This window comes from Rhineura floridana, chromosome 18 (assembly GCF_030035675.1).
Source record: "Rhineura floridana isolate rRhiFlo1 chromosome 18, rRhiFlo1.hap2, whole genome shotgun sequence".
In the NCBI taxonomy this organism is placed as follows: Eukaryota; Metazoa; Chordata; class Lepidosauria; order Squamata; family Rhineuridae; genus Rhineura; species Rhineura floridana.
The window spans coordinates 6,338,426-6,355,896 of record NC_084497.1 but is presented as its reverse complement, the minus strand read 5'-3'; the positions used below and the strand labels follow the sequence as shown (position 1 = coordinate 6,355,896).

General features: G+C 51.4%; 1 protein-coding gene across 1 annotated transcript in view; it reads left to right on the top strand.

The window, feature by feature from the left end:
* Window positions 1-17,471, top strand: part of GNG7 (G protein subunit gamma 7) — a 106,541-nt gene that overhangs the window by 68,380 nt on the left and 20,690 nt on the right. The window contains exon 3 of the mRNA XM_061601134.1: window positions 6,325-6,352. The gene's annotated coding sequence lies outside the window, so the exon portion shown is untranslated. The remainder of the gene's footprint in view (window positions 1-6,324; window positions 6,353-17,471) is intronic.

The window sequence follows — 17,471 nt, the reverse complement described above, 5'->3', positions numbered from 1 at the left end:
ACCCCAGTCTGTTCCATTCCACATCACGAGGAAAGACTGGAATCCTTCCATCTTCCCTCCCTTGTCGCTCAGGGCGATAAAACAGCCAGCCAAGAGGGTTTGGTCCCTGCAATTTGGCTTTTGCTCAGAGGCCTTTGTTCCGCTCCAGGTGAATCAGGAAACACCATTTTCCAGGGGCTGATTCTCTTCCCCCCCCCCACGCTCTTCTGTGTTTTTCCAATATTTATATGCCTTTTAAAAATATGCTGGAATTTGCATCCTTCGTCCCTGTCTTATAGGTTCATAAGAGGTAAAATGATTTGACAAGGAATACTATCCCCCGAGGGGTTCTAGTCTGGATGTTGAGCAAGCCAGCATGAAAGGGTGCGACAGCAGCCAAAACGACTCCAGGCTTTGCCCCGTTGCTCTGAGCCCTCCAGCGTTGGGCTGGCACTGGCTGGCATTTTGCAGCAGCGAGCCTGCTGGTAGGGGGTAGGGGGGAACAGAGGAGGCGCCTCCTCTGCAGACCTGCCGCCGGAGCTTCGAGGCACCCGCGGGCGCTGGGCATGTGCACACACGGTCCTGGGCTCATTCCCGCTGAATGATCTCAGGCAGCGGATCTGGGAAAAGGCCCTTCTTGCTCTGCTGCGCCCGAGGCCTGCGACTCGGAGTGGAGGAGGAGGAGGGGGGGCCCCAGTGGCCTGATCCAGTATACGGTAGCTCCATGGGATAGTGTAAGGCATCTACATGGACCAGCAGTCTGGCTCAGTGGTAAGGCACTTTCCTGTGTTCTGTAACAGGTCTCCTGATAGGACAGAATCTGCAGGAGGCCCTGTCCTGCGGGGTGCTGTGGTCAGTTGGGTCTGTGAGGGGTGAGGTGACCTCCTAGGTATCCTGGCTCCAAGCTGTATCGTTCAGAACTCATTCTCTCACTCGCTCTCAGTCTTAGAATCATAGAATAGTAGAGTTGGAAGGGGCCTATAATGGTAAAACCACCTCTGAATACCGCTTAGCATGAAAACCCTATTCCTAGGGTCGCCATAAGTCATGGTCGCCTTGAAGGCAGTCCGTAGGGCTAGCTGTGCTGATATCATGGCCTTGTGGGTTCAGTCACAGCTATTTACACACACACCTGCCCCAAGTTTGGGTCCTGCGGGGTGCAGGAGTAATCTACTTTGAGTCTTCTTTTCTGTGGCAATGTGATTCCCCCAGAACCCGAGCCATTCCGCCAAGGGATCTGAGGAATTGCCTTCCAAACAAGGCAGCCGCTCTTGACCCTTGGAGCAGCTTTGCAGGGGTGGTTTTTATTTTTGTTTTGGGTTCTCCCCCCCCCCTCCTGCCCAGGTTGTGATTGCCTGGCTTGCAAAGGGAAGCTCCTCCCTTGCCTTGATAGAGGGAGACTACCATACAAGGCTGGCCTGCTCACTTCCGAGCTCCTCCCCGTGTGGGTAAATAAATGTGTGAGTCACACTTTCTCCCTTTTGTTGTGGAGCTTTTCCCGGGAGGAATGCTGTGACAGCCCTGTGGAGGAATGCAAGGCACGAGGGGAATGTCTGCTTGCAATGGGGACAGAGTGGAGGGGGAATACCACTCTCTGTCTCCAGCAGCGAACAGTGCACATTCCCTTCCCTTGCCGGCCATCATTTTCTCATTTCATTTATTAGAATATTTACAAGCTGCCCTTCTCATGAAAGCATATCAAGGCAGCATTACAACATACAAAAATAAATAAATGAATTTTAAAAAACCCAGTGGAAACGTTGTTAAAACCGATAATAAAAGCATGCATAAATGCTTCATTGGCAGGGGTGTAGTTGTCTGGGGTCTCAGGAGCAATTAGACCCTTTACTTTTAGGGGAGCAGGGTCCCTATGTCTCCAGGGTCCTGTGAGTCAATGAGCATGAAAGGGTAGAGTGTTAGCTACTGAGAAGTGTCTTCTCACATGCTTCCTTGTCCTTTCCTGGTGACTGGGGCCAATCGAGTGAAGGAGGTGAGTCAGCCACTGAGAAGACTCTTCTCAGTAGCTAACACTCTACCCTTTCACGCTTAATGGCTCCTAGGGAGGCTCGTTGTTGTGGGGAAGGCATTCACAGGGATCTCATTCTCAACCCAGAAACAAAAAGGGAGTCGGGGGCGTGGCTGTGACTACCATGAAGGGACCCTGCACTTCTGAATTTGCACTACTGTTCATTGATTGGAAAAGAGAATTTATATTAAAAGGCCTGCTTAAAAAGTTCAGTTTTCAGGAGATGCCTGAAAGAAAAGAGGGATGGCTCCTCCCGAACTGTTGGCAGGGAGTTCCACAGGACAAGGCCTGCCGCACTAAAGGCTTGGTCCTTGGTGGAGGCCAGCTGAACCTCAGGGGCATGAGGAACACCACTAAGAGTGCCCCATTGTGCCTGCCTTCCTGCCCAAGTCTGGGTGTTATCTCTCTCTCTCTCTCTCTCTCTCTCTCTCTCTCTCTCTCTCTCTCTCTCTCTCTCTCACTCACTCACTCACTCACTCACTCACTCACTCACTCACTCACACACACACACACACACACACACACACCACACAAACACCACACACACACACGTGTGAGCTGTCCAGGGCCAAACCTCAGACCATGTGGGATCGGTTCCATCTTCTTCCCTCTGATGAAGTGGACAAGGTGCTTTCAGCCTTAAAGCCAACCACTTGCTTACTCGACCCTTGCCCGTCGTGGCTCATTATGAGCTGCAAGGACAGACTGGGCGAGGGGATCAAGATGGTGGTAAATACGTCCCTGGAAGAGGGAGTAATGCCATCAGCTCTCAAGGAGGCAGTAATAAAACCAATTCTAAAGAAGCCCTCCTTGGATCCCCAAGACCTGAACAACTTTCGCCCAGTCTCAAATCTGCCATTCCTGGGCAAGGTGGTTGAACGGGTGGTGGCGAAGCAGTTGCAGGTGCATTTGGAGGAAGCAGGTTATCTGGATCCATTTCAGTCAGGCTTCAGGCCTGGACATGGGACTGAAACGGCCTTGGTCGCCTTGGTGGATGATATGAGGAGGGCGTTGGATAGGGGCGAATGCACTTTCCTTGTCCTCCTGGATCTCTCAGCGGCTTTTGATACCGTTGACCACGGTATCCTTCTGGACCGCCTGAAGAGGTTAGGCATGGGGGGCACTGTGTTGCAGTGGTTCTGTTCCTTCCTCTCTGGTAGGTACCAGAGAGTGGCATTGGGGGACGAGGCTTTGGATCCTTGGCCTCTCACTTGTGGGGTGCCACAGGGCTCCATCCTCTCCCCGATGCTGTTCAACATCTATATAAAGCCGCTGGGGGCTATCATCAGAAGATTTGGGCTGCAGTGTCACCAGTATGCTGATGACACGCAGCTCTGTCTCTCATTCAAATCTTCACTGAGGTTGGCTGTAGAAACCCTATCCAAGTGCCTGGAGTCGGTGAGTGGCTGGATGGGAAGGAATAAGCAGAAGCTGAACCCTGACAAAACCGAGGTACTGTTTGTGGGAGACAAGGGAAGGTTGGGGGATGTTGACCTGGTGCTCAATGGGGTATAATTGCCCCTGAAAGACCAGGTCCACAGCCTGGGGGTCATTCTTGACTCCCAGCTGTCCATGGAGGCTCAGGTCTCGGCTGTGAGCTGGGCAGCGCTGTATCAACTCCATCTGATACGGAGGCTGCGCCCCTACCTTCCCAACCATCTGCTGCCATCTGTGGTACATGCCCTGGTCTCCTCTCGCCTAGACTACTGTAATGCGCCCTACGTGGGGTTACCCTTGAAAACGGTCCGGAAGCTGCAACTGGTACAGAATGCGGCGGCTAGCCTGATTAAAGGCAGCCGCCGGCGAGATCACATCACTCCAGTGCTGAAGGATTTACACTGGTTACTGGTTTTTCCCCGGGCCTAATTCAAGGTGTTGGTTCTGACCTTTAAAACCCTGTATGGTTTTGGCCCAGTCTACCGGAAGGAGCGCCTCCAACATCATCAGGGATGCCACCCAACAAGATCAGCCTCAAAAGACCTTCCCTCCATCCCACCAGTTAAAACAGCCAGACTGGTGAGAACTAGGTAGAGGGCTTTTTCAGTTGTGGCCCCCACTTTGTGGAATTCCCTCCCAAATGATCTCCGCCATGCTCCCTCTATGACGCGCTCCCGCCGGGCCTCGAAGACCTGGCTCTTCAGGCAGGCTTTTGGGGTGGGCTAGGTTTTATTATTGTTGTTGAGATTTTTAATGTTTTAATGTACTTGTATGTTTTTATTTTGTACGTCGCCCAGAGTGGCTGGACAGCCAGCCAGATGGGCGACTAATAAATGTAATAAATAAAATAAAATAAATCAAGCGAGAGCAAACTACAGATTTCTAGAGCTCAGATCTCAATGTTGCTAGGGGGTTCCTTAGCCGCTCCTCTGCCTCAGTGCCCCAGTCTCTGAAGTGGGGAGGGGAGGCGAGGGGGTACCGTGCTGATTCACTTGACAGGGTTGTTCCGAAGATTGCAGCACGATGTAGACGCAGCATGTCTTCACCACTCCAGGGAGCTCTGCGTCGATGTCAAGTCTGATGACAATTTGTTGCTCCTGGCATATGTCGCTGTTGGATCCAGGATTCGGTTGTTGTGAAACAGCACAAAATCACCTCTGCTCTGCATGCGGCAAAATGAGTGCTGGGTGATGCTGGCCAATATATCGAGTTTAAAGGGCCTAATTATACGTGTGTATATATACACACATATATCAATCACACTCACCCGCACCAGAGCAGATGAAAACAGTTGCGCCAAACAAGTGTTCCACCGTCTAGGGCAGCCTTGCCCAACCAGTGTGCCTCCAGATGTTGTTGGACCACAATTCCCATCTTTCCTGACCATTGGCAACGCTGGCTGAGGCTGATGGGAGTTGTGGTCCAACAACATCTGGAGGCACACTGGTTGGGAAAGGCTGGTGTAGGGGCTGTTACCGAGAAGCCCCTGCTGTGCTGTGTCACTGCCCACCATGCACCTTTCCTGGGGGTTGGGACTCGAAGCAAGACCTCTGCTGATGAGCAGAGCCATAATAAAGGAGGTGGTCCTTTAAGGTACCCTGGCCCCAGACGGGATGGGACTTTAAAGGTGATAACCAGCACCCTGAATGTGGCAGCAGGGCTGCTCATCGTCACAGTTTTTGCCTTTCTGTCATAAGAATGTTAAGGAGAGCCCTGCAGTTCATTCAGCCTGGAGGCTAGCCTAGCCCATAGAATCATAGAATAGTAGAGCTGGAAGGGGCCTATGAGGCCATCAAGTCCAACCCCCTGCTCAATGCAGGAATCCAAATCAAAGCATTCCCAAGAGGTGGCTATCCAGCTGCCTCTTGAAGGCCTCCAGTGTCGGAGAGCCCACTACCTCTCTAGGTAATTGATTCCATTGGCGTATGGCTCTAAAAGTTAGGAAGTTTTTCCTGATGTCCAGTCAAAATCTGGCTTTCTGCAACTTGAGCCCATTATTCCGTCTCCTGCACTCTGAGACCATCGAGAAGAGATCCTGGCCCTCCTCTATGTGACAACCTTTCTTGTACTTGAAGAGTGCTATCCTATCTCCCCTCAGTCTTCTCTTCTCCGGGCTAAACAGGCACCCTCTGTCCTGCAGGTAGCGGCCAGCCAGCTGCCCCAAAGGGAAGAAACCCACAAGCAGGACCCGAGTTTGCAATAGCAGCAGCTCTCCCCACCAGCGACTGCCATTCTGAGGCATCCTGCCTCTGACAGGGGAGGGAGAGCATAGCCATCGTGGCCCGTAGCCACTGGTGACCTTACCCTCTTGTCAATTTGTCTGAATCCCTTTTGAAGCCGTCCTAGCTGGGGGCTGTCACTCCATCTCGCAGGCTCGAGTTCCAGAGTTCAACTGTGCAAAGAAGTCCTTTCTTTAGCCTGTCCTGAAACTTCCAGCTTCAGGGTGGACGGCCCCCGTTGGGTCATAGTGTTTATGTGAGATGGGCAGGCCTGATTCCTGGTCAGAATAGGACCCCTGAAGTGTCTTCTTGCCTCTGAAGGCAGATGGGGCTGGTGCAGGGCACTGAGGGAGTTAACCTTCCTCCAGTGGAGCAGAAGGTCGCCTCTTCCCCCCCCCCCAACGCACAGCATCTCTTGTGCGGCTACAGAATATTCGGACCCTCCTGTCCACGTATTGCAGAGCTGGCTGCCTCTCTCCCTAAAGGACTCTCACTTAGGCACTGGTGGCATCCTGGCAACATCCTGTCCCATTCCCCCAGGCCCCTTTGAGCTTATCCTGCAAGGGTCAAGGCTGTGTGTACTGTCAACCGATGAGTTTTGTAAGAGCTTGTTCTATTTAGGAAAGAAAACCAAACCTAATCTCTCCTCTTTCTTTCTCTCAGGGATATTCTGAGGACGCTGGCGGAAAAGGTAAGCGGACAGGATGCTTCGCAACCATTTCTGTAACTGAGTATGGATTGGACCCTTATCCTTGGGCTGCGCTTTTCTTACTTGTTAGATGTGACGGTGACAACTGGCTTATTTTTCTTGCCTGAGACTGACCGATTAACCTCTGGAAATAAGAGGGATCAGTCCGCCTGCCTGCCTGCACCCAGTGAAGTTAATCGACATGCCTATCTTATGTTTGTGACTTTTAGTGGGTCTGCTCTGAGTAGGAGTTGAATACGGCTCCGTGCCTGGGAGACCAGCCTTGCCTTCTGTCCCCAAAATGTCAAAGGGACAGGGCGGTGGAGGAGACACACTGTGCACATGCTTAGAAGTGCACATTGATCACAATTTTGCATGTTCCAGGGCTGCCACTTTCCGCTGCTGCAGGTTTGCGCAAGAGAAGGATTGGGAACACACAGCCTGATCCTCTGATGAAACCTGAGGTTTATTTATTATTTGATTTATATCCCGCCCTTCCTCCCAGCTCCTGCCCAGGGCAGCAGGTTGTCATTCTCCACAGTAGCAGCATGGCATTGTTTTGTCACTCAGCATCTCTGCGGGGAAAAGCCCCAATAGTGTTGCCTGGGAACTGGGAGAGGGGAGGACCAGGTCCCTTTAAGACTCCTAGAAGTTCCAATAAGGGCTGCGGTGGTGTGGGTGGCTCTTGCCTTTGCCCGCCGCCTCTGTGGGCCCCGCTGGCTGCCCCTTAGTTTACTTCCCTTATTGCTAACGAAACCCTCTACCGGTCTAACTCAGGCTTGCAGTTTGCTCCTTGCCTAGGGCGATTGCTGAGCGGCAGAGCAGCGCATGCCGGCTCCTTGCCACTGCTCTGGAGGAGGCAGGCAAGTGCTCTCTTGATGCCGTTGCTGTTATTTGGGCTTGTCAGTCGCTTGTTAACACGGAGGTCTCAAAGTGACCCAACCACGTATTTATAAAAGACGAAGTACATTACAATATTCATACAAAAACACCTGCAATTCATAAAAATGTACAAAACAACAAGTAGCTATAATTGAGGGCTGGGAGCGGAGAGAGCCTCTCTCTCAGCACTGCTGGGGTCGGACGCTGCTGAGCCAGGGACAAGTGGCAGATAAGGCTTAAGTTTTCTTGTGTTGACGCGAGTTACAATGGGCTCTTTCAGGCGTTCACAGAAAGCTTTCTCCGCTGTCGAAGGCAGTGATACATCTCTGAATAATATCCGTTGTTGGGGATCCGAAGTGGGGAGAGCGCTGTGGCTGTTGCGCTCAGGTCCTGCTGGTAGGCTTGTTCCCATTGGGGCATCTGGTGGTTGGATGCTGGAGATAGGCTCCCTTTGGCTTGCTGCAGCTGCTGCAGGGCTCTTCTGATGTATATCCTAGTCTCTCTCTGTCTCTTCCCCATCCTGCATCCAAACCCCTCTCCCTATTCTTCATGTCAAAGGTGTATAGAATTAGACATGGTACGGAGAAAGTGAGTCTCATGGTACTAGAACCTAATTGGGAGGGGTCATCTGAGGAGGCTGATGGTTGGAAGATTTGGGACAAATGAAGGTCTTCCTTCACACACTCAGCACATAGTTAAAGCGCGACTTGTAGTCATGGCCACCAACTTGGGTGGCTTTAAAAGAGAATTAGACAAATTCGTGGAGAAGAATCCTGAAGTGCAGGACACAGGATAATGGGCTCAAGTTGCAGGAAGCCAGATTTCGGCTGAACATCAGGAACAGCTTCCTAACTGTTAGAGCGGTACAACAATGGGACCAATGACCTAGGGAGGTGGTGGGCTCTCCAACCCTGGAGGCCTTCAAAAGGCAGCTGGACAGCCACCTGTCGGGGATCCTTTAAGTTGGATTCCTGCACTGAGCAGGGGGTTGGAGTTGATGATCTGATAGGCCCCTTCCAAGTCTACAATTCTATGATTCTATGAATAAGGCTATCAGTGGCTACTAGCCACAATTGCTAGGTTCTACCTCTGAATAATGTCAGTTGCTGGGAACTGCGTGTGGGGAGACCTGGTAGCCCCTTCCAAGACTGCATTGTTGGCATCGACAGTCCTCAAACAGCAAGCCGGGTTTCAGAGCTCAAAATCTTACTTGCTCATGACATGAGAGTTTGCGGTGGCTCTCTAGGGCTGAGGAGCACAGCTGGCACCGGGGTCGGGCTGACATTTTCAGGCTCTTCTTCCAAGGTGGATACCGCCACTCAAATGAGATCTTGGCACAGCGAGGAGACAAGAGCAGGTTGTCTCTGAACGAGGGCCAGGGGAAGGTAGTGAAAGGGGATCTGCACATGCCGTGAACTAGAGGGTCCCTCTGGGTGCTGCCCCTTGCTCAGAGAGGCATTTCTGCTTTGGCCCTTTCCCTCCCCATGGGGGTCAACGAGCCCATTTGAAAGTGGGTTGCTCCTTATTTAGCCGTTGCTTCCCTGTTCCCATCTGGAGGGGATTTCAGAGCTGCTGCCTCCGCTTCCTATGCAACAGTCTGTGTGAGCTCAGCGCCTGAACCTCGGCCAGGCCAGCGTGACACGGCGGCTGCTGCTGCTCCTGCGTTTCCTGTAAAGGAGACAAAAGCAAGTTCTGCTTCCCTTGCAGGCTTTATCGGGCCCCCGTCTCTTCTCTTTCACTCTTGCCAAGCCTCACATGATTCCTCAGTCATCGGCCTTTACCGAAAAGCCTGAGCAGGCAAGCGAGGAAACAGCCCTGGCGCAAAGCCCCGTGGACGAGGTCACGTGAGAAGAAAGAGCCGTCTCTCTCGCTCTCCCTCCTTGTTTTGCAGAATAATTGCTTTTGAAGGCCAAGGCAAGTGTGGGATCATCATCATTGGACCTTTTTGCCGCTGTTGCTGCTGCTTCCTCCAGATTGCAACACCCATCTCGTGGGCGGCTGACTTAAAGGAGGGGGCCCTGTCTATTTTCAGCTCCTTGTGGCGCTGGGCACTTTGCCTTTTCCCCCAAAACAAGAACTCCACACATTAGGGAGCTTGGGAATGGTCACGAGGCCGCCTTCCACACACCAGCTGCCTTTGTCTGAGGCACCCCCTTTTGAAAGGGTGCTGTCATTTTTCGTGGCCTCGTGTGATGTGAGTGACTTAAATTAAAAGGTCAGGGCCAGCACAGAAGAAACGGCCAGGAGGAGGACAGCCTCTGTGCTGCCGAAACCGTTTATGGAGCGGCAAGCGCTATCCCTTGAAACCATATTCCACGAGCTGCCTGGTTCAGGGGAAGAGCATCTGCTTTGCATGCAGAAGAGTTGGTGTAAATTAGAGTGTGGTATATTTTTGTTTAAAACACGGGCTTAGAAATATTAGAAATGGATCGATTCCATCAAGGAAGCCACAGACCTGAACTTACAAGATCTGAACAGGGCGGTTCTTGACAGATGCTCTTGGAGGTCACCGATTCATAGGGTCGCCATAAGTCGTAATCGACTTGAAGGCACGTAACAACAAGAAGAAATATTCACCCGTCTGCACCCACTGAACAATGGTGGAGTTAGACATTCTGGCTGCTTAACCGTGTTGGACAAGGAGAAACGGAGAAGAATATCCAGCCTCAAAGGGCTAGCTGTCTTATTTAAAGGCAAAAGAATTTAGTGAGACTATATATATATATTCTCAAGGAGAATATCCAGCCTCAAATGTTGGTGACCGATTGGTGCGCTCAGACAGGAAACGGGCAATGTGAAAAGTAAAAAGTCCCTTTGTACACAGTAGAGGATGCTCACTAGACCAGCTTCCCGTGTGGCAATGCACAGGTTGCACTTAGCGGCCTTGCAATAAAAGCTCACCTGCAGCTACTTGAAGATGATTTCAGAGCATAGCTTCCTTTCCCTTTGCTGGTTGTTGGACTCAGAGACCCCTTTTTCTGTGGTTTCCTCAAACTGTGACGATTCATTTGTGTATCCGCTGCTCTCACGATGGCCACCTGTCAGCGGTGAAGAGGTCATCTTTGCCTTCCTCGTCTTCTGATATCCCCTCCCTCCCTCCTCCTTGAAATGGATCTTTCCAAATCACTGCCCTCGATGAACTTGATGTATTTATTTAAAGTTCCAAGGCAAGGTCCTCAGGCAAGTCGTGGCAACTCGTCTCCAGGCTTTCCTGGATGGAACAGATTCTCTGGATGCCATTTTTGGTGTGCGTTTTGGAGTTAAAACCACCCTGCTCATCCTAGCAAAGGAGAGAGAGACCTCCATGGGATCTCTGGGACTTCTCAGTGCGCGCAGCCATGGCATTCTTCTGGACCGCCTTGCAGGGATGGTGCTTGGGAGGGAGGCCCACACTCAGGTGGCTCCAGTCATTCCTAAGGGGGATGATGACGTTGGTTTGTGGGTCTAATTTGTCCCCATTTTCCAGATCTGTGTGAAGCCATTTGAGGAGACCATCTGGAGGTTTGGGCTGAGGAATCGTCAGTATGCTGATGACACCCAGTTCTCTCTATCTCTCTGACTCCTTTTTTTTTTAATCAGATCCCAGGGAGCCAGAGGAAACCCTGAATTGAAGTTTGATGGCTGTAGTAAGACTGTTCCCCGATCCCCACCTCCCGCTCTGTCTCCTGCACTCTTCGGGCAACCTGCCCAGGTTAGCCACATAGGCCTTCAGTTGGTTGTCTATCACGCTACAACCCCCATCATCATCCCTGGCCATCAGCCACGCTTGCTGGGGGCTGATGGGAGTCTTAGTTCAGCAACATCAGCAGGGCCAAAAGTTCCTCACGCCTAGTTTATATCCTGCCTCTTTTAAAAAAAAGAAATCTCCAAATGCAGCTTACCAAAATGAGTAAGCTACAGAACAGCAGTTAAAATCAAACAAGAGTGTAACAAAATGATAACAATAAAACCAGGCACTGGAATGACTTTAGAGAAGGGACGGGGGATGGGGAAGGAGCGTTTCTAAGTCCAAAGCCCTGCAAGTCCAGTTGGAGCCTGGTAGGCAAAGGCCACATTTCATGGATTGGATATTTCTGGTTGGAAACCAGCCCTGCTCTGTACCCTTTTTTTCCTCCCTCACTTGACATGGGAGGCCTGGGGGGAGAGTGGGGAGATGGGGTGGGGGGCTTTGGTTGCTAGCTGTTGCACACAGACCCACCTCCTTTGCAAGGTGGCAGCCACAGGGAGTCTTCCGGCACAGCGCTGCCCTTCCTGGTTGCTCTGCTCACCGGCAGGGTGCTTACAGCACAGGATGCAAAACAAACAAACCCTACCAGGAAACCACCCGGATTCCATGGCTGGAGAATGTCAAGCAGAGTTTGCATAATGTGTCTGTGTTGTGGCATTCTCTCTGTCTCTTGCTCTCTGTCACACACACACACATATATGGTTGTGGCTGTTTTATTTATTTTATTTTATTACATTTATATGCCGCCTGCCTTTCACCACGGAGCTCAAGGCAGCATACATGTGGTTCCCAAGAGGTCTCCCATCCAGGAACTGACCTGACCTAGACCTGCTTAGCTTCAGCAAGGGGGTGGCCTCGTGTGCCGTACCCTGTTGCAGCTCGAGGCGAACCGTCTGTGCACTCAGCAAACGGCTGCTCCAGAAAGGTCCTTGTGGGCCAAAATGCTCCTCCAGATTACCGAGCATAATTTGCTTATATGGTGGTTATATTCTGATTTGTTAATGGAGTGGTTATCATGACAATCAGCCCGATTTACTTGTGGGGTCTTTTACCTGTGTTCCTGTCAATCATTTGTTCATCCCTAATTTTTTCAGGGCATTCCCCCCCCCCCAATCACTTTTCCAACCACAAGTGCCGGTGTTGCTATGGTGAGAGAGTCCTTTAATAAATTCTGCAAACCTCGAGTTCCAGTACGTAGCTTGAATCCCTCCCGCAAAATCTTGACCGTCTGGATGCCATCCCAAGTCCAGCGGAGGAAAGAGGACTTGCCCTGTCAGGCCCCGCCCGCGAGTGGAGGGGAAATCCCTCCCTGTTCCACTTTTGCTCCCTTGTGCAATCTTGACCCACAGAGCCGGGCAAGTTGCTTCACTCGCATCTCAGCTGGGTTTGCCTGTTCCTTCCCGCAGTTCACAGCCGTTGGCTGCACACAACGTGCCAATCTGAGAGGTGCTGCTGGCGCTGACCGTGAAAGGACATGTCCTGAACACAAGGTCACCAGTGGGCTCCTGCACAGTCTGGGCTGCGGCGCGGCAGCTCAGCTGCCTTGCTCTTTGGTCTCCTGGATTAGTTTGTCTCTCGCCACCTTATCCTTGGCTTTGCAGTTATGTCTGGTCTGTTGTTGTTTCACTTTCCTGGCAGGATACAGGCTTCTTTGCAGCCTGCAAAGTCTGCACGACACTGTTAAGAACCTCAGAAGAGCCCTGCGGCAGCTGGATGGTGCCAAAAGGGACCTGTCGAGTCCGTCCTCCTGTTCCCACAGTGGCCAACCAGGTGCCCCCAAAGGGAAGCCCGCAAGCTGGACCCAACCGCAGCAGCAGCAACTCTCCCCACTTGTGATTCTGGGATTCAGAGGTATCCTGCCTCCGACGCTGGAGACAGAAGATACCTGTCGTGGCTACTAGCCATTGTTAGCCTTACCCTGCATGAAACGTGGGTGGGCAGGAGTTGGCTGAAGCAGCCAGTTGGACAGCCGGATCCGGCCTAAGCCGAGGAAGCGGCCACTAGCCGCGGTGCAAAGGGCTGCCTGCTGGCTCTTTATAGCCCAGAGAGGCCAGTCAAGAGTGCGAGTCACTAATCGGGCCTGGTGCATGTTGGGGAAGGCCTTTCCAGGGCTCTTCAGAACAGGAGAACAATACGGTCCAGCTTCATCTTCTCACAGTGGCCAGCCAGATGCCCCAACGGGAAGAAGCCCACGAGCAGGGCCTGAGCGCAACAGCAGCAACTCCCTGCCACTTGCGGATCCCAGCAGCTGGCGTTCCTAAGCATCCTGCCTGCGACAGCAGAAGCAGGACATGACTAGTAACCACTGGTCGCCTTATCCTCCAAGAACTTACCTAGCCCTCTTTTAAAGCTGATCCAAGCTGGTGGCCACCGCTACGTCTCCCCGTGTGATCCCCAGCAACTGGCATTATTCAGAGGCAGGTTTGAATTTGAATTTCACAGAGAGAAATGTCTCAAGTGGAATCTCTTGTGCTTCATAGCTGTTTCACACCACTGGTGGCAGCCCCCCCCTTTACCCACACGCATGTGTATGTTTACAAATTAAAAGCGAATGTAGCACTCCACGGGACCTTCAATAAATGCCTTTGGTCTTTAAGGTGCGAGGGGTCTGGCCTGGGGAGACTTCTAAGGGCCGGATAGAGAGAGCTGAAGACCTCCATTTGGCCTCTAGGCCTGAGGGCCCCTCCACCCCCGCCCAGAGCACATCCCTCTCAAAACTCTGTGAAATTAGCACTGAATGATTCATGCCTCCCTTTAAGATCCGTGTCGAAACAATTGTCAGAAACTGCTGTGGGGATTGCGGGGGGAAGGACCTTTTTATAAAGCACCAGCAGAACTGGGCAAACACCAGCCTTCAGGGTAGCTGGAGTGAGTCGGTCATGTTGAGCACCCTGCAGAGCTGGCCAGGACCAGCTGTATCGCTGAGTATTTGGATCACTGCTGAGATTCTGGTAGATAGTAAATGAAGTGGGCTGTCCAACACTGGAGGCCTTCAGGAGGCTGCTGGACAGCCATCTGTCGGGAATGCTTTGATTTGGATTCCTGCATTGCACAGGGGGTTGGACTGGATGGCCTTATGGGCCCCTTCCAACTCTACTATTCTATGAAGAGAAGAGGAGGGAAGCTGCACTCTCTGGGGCCACATTCACATCATACATTTATTCCACTGTTATTCCACTTTAAACAGTCATGGCCTCCCCCCCCCAAAGAATCCTGGGAAGTGTAGTTTGTTACGGGTGAGTTGCTAAGAAACTCCTATTCCCCCCACAAAGTTACTATTCTCAGAATTCTCTCTGGCAACCACAGCTCTGTGAAGAGAATGGGGGGGTGTCTCCTGATAGTTCTCAGCACCCTTTGCAAACTACATTTCCCAGGATTCTTTTGAGGAGACTGGCTATGGTCTGAAGGCACATGAGGCCACCACCTTGCTGAAGCTAAGCAGGTTTGGGTCTGGTCAGTACCTGGATGGGAGACCGCCTGGGAACATGCACGCCGCCTTGGGTTCCATGGTGAAGGAAAGGCAGGGTATAAGTGTAAATATAAATAATAAATAAATTATAAAGTGGGAATAATAGTGGAATAAATGTGTAGCGTGAATGTGGCCTGGATGTTGTGAATCACCCTGCAAGGCAGGACAGAATAGCTCTCGCTCGGAAGCAGGAAGGTAGGGCAGCTCAAGGCTTACTGGAAAGGCAAGTCTCCTCAAGCATTTCCTGGGAAATCTCGCTTACTGGGGAAGAGGTCATGGCTCCTCGCTCAGATAAGAGCTCCCCCGCTCCCTGTTTGGCTGATAGTAGCTCAGCAGTTCTGCAGAATTTGTCCTGGCTGAGATTAAGACACATGCGTGAGAGGTGCCGTTTCGGCAGCCACATCAGGCCCAAGGGGGCCCAGCTAGTCAAAGCAGTAGTCCGGCCAGATGCCTCTATTCGAAGCCCACAGGCAAGGATGCACAGGAACATAGAGGGCTGCCTTATACGGAGTCAGACCCCAGGTCCGCCTAGCTTAGTATTGTCAGCACTGACTGGCAATGGCTATCTAGGGTTTCAGAGATGGAATCTCTCCCAGCCTTACCTGCAGATGCCATTGGGGTTTGAACCTGGGACTTCCTGCGTGTAAGGACGATGTTCTGCCACTCAGGTATAGCCCTTGCCCGTTGCATAATTCCTCTGCAACTGTAATTGAGAGGTAGACACCCTCTGAACATAGGGGCTCCATTTAGCTAACAGCTGTTTCTTTGACGGATCTGCCCCCTTTTGCCCATTATGTAAGGTCTCGGGGATGGGGGTGCTTATGGAAAGGCACAGAATTGGGGGGGAGCTTTTGTCTCTGGGGAAGGAGGGCTGCATTTAACACCCCTTCTCCATTCATTCACTTGTAGTTGCCGCTCTGTGTGTAGCTCGTTTTCCTGAGATGCAAAACCACAATTACAGAGGCAATTTTTTTAAAAATTTGGAAAACGATTGCTGCCAGACGTATAAAAGGACAGCCCTTTTTAAACGCTCCACTTTACCAGCTGCCTAGAATAACACGGCGGCTTTGGCCTGCTCTCGCCCGGCTCCTCCTGAGTTTATTTTAGCAGTGCGGCCTTTACCTTTCCAAACTCTACTGTGGCGGCAGAGGCTCAAAGCTTTTCTACTCCAGCAAAAGCTGGTCCTCTGCCAAGCTCTCACGGATGCCGCACAGAGGTTACCCTCTCCAAATAATTGATGCGCAGGCAGTGCTTTTGGAGCAGTGAGTGGCCACCAATAAAAGCTAGTGGCAGGATCCATTATGAGCTCACTTCGAGAGGTGCACTGGCTTCTTTTCTGGCCACAAGCAAGCTTTTGCAGGCAACAGCCACTCTTGAGCTACCCCCACGCTCCATGTTGTGCCACGCTGGGCAAGATTGATTGCTTTCTTAAATTTATTGCTTTCCTCCTTTACGCCTTTTCTGGGGACAAATTGCAGAGGAGCCCCCTTTTTGTGCCTGTAGTTGTTCAAAAAGGTGTTGTCAGCACTTTTTTTAAATAGGCAGTGACTGGCCCAAGGTCACCCAGTGAGCATCCTGGCTGCTTGGGGATTCGAACCCTGGTCTCCCAGGTCGTAGTCCGACAATAATAAAGTCATGGGCTGAACAAGGGGATCCTCCCCCTTGCTCATTTCCCCAAGGACAAAGGGCAGAACCTTCTTTTTCTTTTTGAAATCTTTGCTGAGGGAGGGAAGCTTTGTGATGCTTTTCTGCTTGCCCAGAATTTCTGCCTTAGGAGACACGGGCAAATTGAGACAAGGAGCCTTACCTGGGACTCCTGCGCCACAAGCACACACCTCCCTGCCTGCTAATCCTGCCAGGAATTTGCCCACAGTGATGCAAACTGCAGGGTCCAGGGCTTGAGGGAGGTGGGTGACAGGGAGGTACCTTGCCCCTCTGACCTCACCTTGTCTTGCAGACCTGATTGAAATCTGCCAGGAAGGGAATAACAGCCAGTGGCTGACATCAGCAGGCCACTTGCCTTTTGTCCCTCCACTCCCCTCTCAATTCCTCCCTGTCCTCACCCATCTTTTTCTCCTGTTTGTTCCTCATGCATGATGTCACCTCGGGCTCATTGAGCCAGGCTTTTCGCTGCTTCCTGCAATTGTGCATCTATTGCTAATCCCTTTCTCCAGACACAGAAGGCTCTGTTGTGTAGGGGTTGCATCTGCGTGTGTGTCTTGGTGCTGTTGCACATTACATCAGAGCAAACGGCTTGGCATTTTGAGAGGAGTCACCCCTTGGAAAGCTTACCAACCACTGTGTGCTTGGAGCGCTGGTGCTTTCTTTAAAAATTGGTTCAGCTGGAGCCAACCCCGGCAGTTATAAAGAATTGCACGGCCCCTCCGCAAGGATGACACACACGTTCGTGAAACGCTCCATATTTTTATAAAAATACAATAATCAAAAGGAACACGAAGCAGTACATGACTAGATAGTACACAAGCTGTATAAAACAATGGAAGACTAATTTCAAGCGTGGAGTGAATATTTACAACTGGACATCAAGTGGACGGATGAGCCGGATGATGTTCCTGTTTCAATACTCCATCAGGAGAATCTGCTGTGCTGAATGGCAGCCAAGCTTGAGTCTCCCTCTAAATTCACTACAGAACAGAAAATGTGAATTAGCAAACAAACCGACAGCCGTGGCTAAGAAGTAGCCAGTGTAGCTTGCTTTGCCTGTAACCTTTCCAAAACTCAGGACAAAAAGACAATTCTTCCCAGGGAATAGTTGTCCCTACAATTAAAAAGTTTTTTTTAAAAAAACCCCAATTTAATATAAATCCCAAAGCTGCTGCGAAAATAACCCTTGGGAGAATGACATAGCTCAGTGGACAGAGCCCGTGCTTTGCATCCAGAAGTCCCCAGCTTCAAATCCCCATCGGCATCGCCAGGTTGGGCTGGGAGTGTCCCCTGCTTGAAGTCCTCCCAGAGAGCTTCTGCCAGTCAGCACAGACAATGCTAAATAAATATGACCCTGGGTACGGCAGCTTCCTAAGGTA